General features: G+C 36.7%; 2 protein-coding genes across 6 annotated transcripts in view; one reads left to right on the forward strand and one right to left on the reverse strand.

Annotated features, from left to right (window-relative positions):
* LOC111816724 (translation initiation factor IF-2-like) overlaps window positions 1-3688 on the reverse strand; it is a 5324-nt gene that overhangs the window by 1339 nt on the left and 297 nt on the right. The window lies entirely within an intron of this gene.
* Window positions 1-3688, forward strand: part of Pds5b (PDS5 cohesin associated factor B) — a 263841-nt gene that overhangs the window by 476 nt on the left and 259677 nt on the right. The window lies entirely within an intron of this gene.

Below are 3688 nucleotides of genomic sequence, written 5' to 3' on the forward strand. Positions count from 1 at the left end.
AGAAGAAGAAGAAGAAGAAGAAGAAGAAGAAGAAGAAGAAGAAGAAGAAGAAGAAGAAGAAGAAGAAGAAGAAGAAGGAGAAGAAGAAGGAGAAGAAGAAGAAGATGGCCCTACACTTTTAAAGGAAGTAAATGTACTTCAAATGAGAACTGTAGGACAAGGTGTAAAGAGAAAAGCAGGATGAAAGAAACTGCCTTGGCACTTGTTTACCAGCTCTGGCTTTGAGCTGTGTTGTAAAGTAGGCAAAGTTCATCTCCTAAGTCTTCTCTTTGATATTCCTTCAGGGAAAGTTGCATCTTTCTCTTTGCAGCTTTTCCCCTTGTTTGGAGACCTCATTGTTTTTCTTAGTCCTGTTTATCTCCACAAAAAGGAAAATGATCTCTGTCACATGCAATTTGCAAAAATTCTACAAATGAGTTTAATATTCTCCCATTGCACCCCAGTTGGGAACCATTGCTCTGGAACTGCAGATGATTGTGGTGTCCTTTTATAAATATTTGAATTGACAAGAGGGTCATAAACAATTTGGGGTTATAAGCGCCTCACTCAGGGGATTCATTATGAAGGGATGAATTCCTCCATGAGTACCTCAGGTTGGATTTGGGATGAAAGTGGAGAACAGTTCTCATGGTATCTCCAGTACTTTCATTGGTAGTAGTGTTATAAATATGGATCAACTTCAGGGATTCAGAAAAGACTGTTATAAATCTTCACCTGACTGCCTAATACATAAAATACTGCAAAATTCATTTCTACTGAGTTTAGACTCTTCTAATGGGTGTTAGTGCGACTGTGTTACCTCTTTCAAATAACATAGCCATATTCCAACATGATTTCTGAAGATTCACTGCCTTATCCCAAGGAATTAGTCCAGGTGGAATTTCAGCACTGCTACAGATTGGCATGGGTCATATTTTTGGCTTGAATGACCTTTGGAATATACCTTGAATTACACTGAACAGGTAATTGTGTGTGTTTCATCATTTACTAATGAGCTGTTCACCATTCTTTACTATGCATCAAATTTTCACTGCACGTTGGAAACTATTCTTAAGTGTAGCTGGGTTGTATGTGGTAGTGTCAATTGAGACATATTTAGGAATCTTCACAATAGTTACAACTGTTCCAGATGTCTTCTGACTTGACCTTTTGATCTCAACTTTATAATGTATCTCTGCAAAACAGAGTCTGGATAACCAAAATATGAGTGGTATGGTATGCAGAATAGAAGTCCCTTGAGGGTATCCATCCCTAATTGTGGAATCTTTGAATACATTATATTACATGGTAAAAAGAGATTATAGTTGCAGATTGAATTAGGGTTGATGATCAGATGATCTTAAATTAGGGAGATAATCCTGGTTTTCTATGTAAGTTTTATGTAATAATGAAAATCTTAAAAGTGGGTAAAATGGGCAGAAGGAAGTAAGAGAACAAGATGTGACAATGGAAGCAAGGTAAGAGATGCTGTGGTGCTGGCTCTGAATGCAGAGAAAGAGGAATGTGATCCAGGAAATGTAATGAGTCACTACAATGCACAAAAGACTCCTAGACATTCCTCTAGAGCTCCCATAAAAATCACAGCTCTGCTGATACTTTTGATTTTAGCCTAGTAAGATTCCTGTCAGACCTCTCAGTTACAGAGTAGTAAGATAATACTTTTATACTATTTATTTATTTTTCCATCATTTTATTGAGAGAGAAATAGCAATGATACAGTTTCAAATCACATTGGTATGACAGTTTCAATAATTAACACATTGTATACAGTCTTCCTAGTGGTTATTTGCTGTACAAGATGCAGACATGATATCCTACCTACAGACACTATTACAACAAATCCTTCTATTCATTAAGAGAATGTAACTATACATCTATCCTAACAATTTTGAATGCACAGATACAAAGTGGACATTCACTGTATCCTCTTTTTTGTTTACTTTTGTCATTTGAATATTATAGGTGTGTTAACTCAGCAAAATATTCTAAAAGAGTCCAGTAGTCCGTAATAGTATTGGGTCTTCCTCTTGACCAGCAATGTCAGAAATAGTTGACCTGAGTCCCCTACAGCTTAACATAACAGCATGACTTTACTTCTTATATTTCGTTTTTATACTTTTCTGCTGGAAGGTTAAGACCGAGATAAAGCAAGGCCTATGCAACAAGAGTTGTAGCTTTTGGATCTTATAAGGTCAGTGAAATCCCCTCAGGATTTATCCTGGGATCCTGTACCTCAGATTGTAGAACCTTTGTGAGTGTCAGCCATGTGGATGAGTCATGGCCATTGCTTGGCCAATATGCTCACTTGGAAAGCCTGAGAGAATGTTTTCTCTCCATGTGACTCTCCTTAGGCACACTCCACATCATTGATCACTTTCCTCTTTGGCCCCATAATCTCCTTGATCAGAAAATTTGGAACACTACCAAGTCACATGATGTTACAGTTCAAGTTTTCATATGTCCTGAGTCTTAATTGACCTTGGAAAGCTAGGGCCAAAATGTTGGCTTTCTTTGTGGCCCTCCTTTTTCTCTAATTTTGGTCTCCAAACTTAGGTTGTTAACCATCCAGAAGACAAGCTTATTGTTATTACCATACAACTTAGGCTGTTAAGCTTAACCTCACTATATGTCTAAATATCAAACATCTTAGGCATAACATGGAACAGGTATTTTTCATCAAGTATTGATATGCTGAACTTTAAGTTCCTACAGAATACGATGAAAAAACATTTAAAAATTATAATGTATTTTAAAATAGGCGTAAAGAATTATATAATTCTTATGTTTATACATAAGCTCAGAAATCTAACCATATACAACCTTGAAGCAGGACAGTCCTGCAACATTCCTTTTCCTGTCTCCTGCCTTCATTCACTACTCCTTCTTTTTAAAAAATCACCTACCCAAGAGACAGCATGGCAGCAACTGGCATGTCATGACAAGCACCCTGTATTCAGAAGACCAGAATGACAGGCACTCCAAGCATGAACCTACTATTACAAATTGCCATCTTCAGTGCAGTTGATTAGTTCACAGGTGTCAGTATATATAGTTAGTCAGGGTGAGAATCATTCCAATTAACTACTAGATTAAAAATCTTCTGAAGATTCTCAGGATCATTGCCTTACTCATCTTCTACATATAACTGTATAGCTTGCCACTGTCATGTTTCCTAGCCCTTCTCTTTGCTCTGTTTTCATTGTCTACTCCTCAAGTTCTTGCTTTCCTTTTAGTTGTACTATACCTTTCTATTTGTATTTCTTCTTTTGAGTTCTTATACTAGGGAAACTATATGATATTTACATGTGTGTGTCTGACTTTTTTCACTTATGAGTATATATTCAAGTGGCATCCACTTATATATAAAGGCTTCAAGTTTATCATTTTTTTATAGTTGAGTAATGCTACATTGTATAAAAATACCACATTTTTTTCATCTATTCCTCAGGTAATGGGCATCTTAGTTGTGTCCAAGATATGCCTATCACAAATTATGCTGCTATAAACATAGGCACACATATGTCACTGTGATATGATGTTTTCAGATCCTCTGGGAAGATTCCCAGTAAAAGAATTGCTGGATTAAATGGGATTTCCATGGATGGTTAACAACCTAAGTTTGCAGACCAAAATTAGAGAAAAAGGAGGGCTGCAAGGAAAGCCAACATTTTGGCCCTAGCCTTCTAAG

Source organism: Octodon degus, unplaced genomic scaffold (assembly GCF_000260255.1).
Source record: "Octodon degus isolate 3935 unplaced genomic scaffold, OctDeg1.0 scaffold00038, whole genome shotgun sequence".
In the NCBI taxonomy this organism is placed as follows: Eukaryota; Metazoa; Chordata; class Mammalia; order Rodentia; family Octodontidae; genus Octodon; species Octodon degus.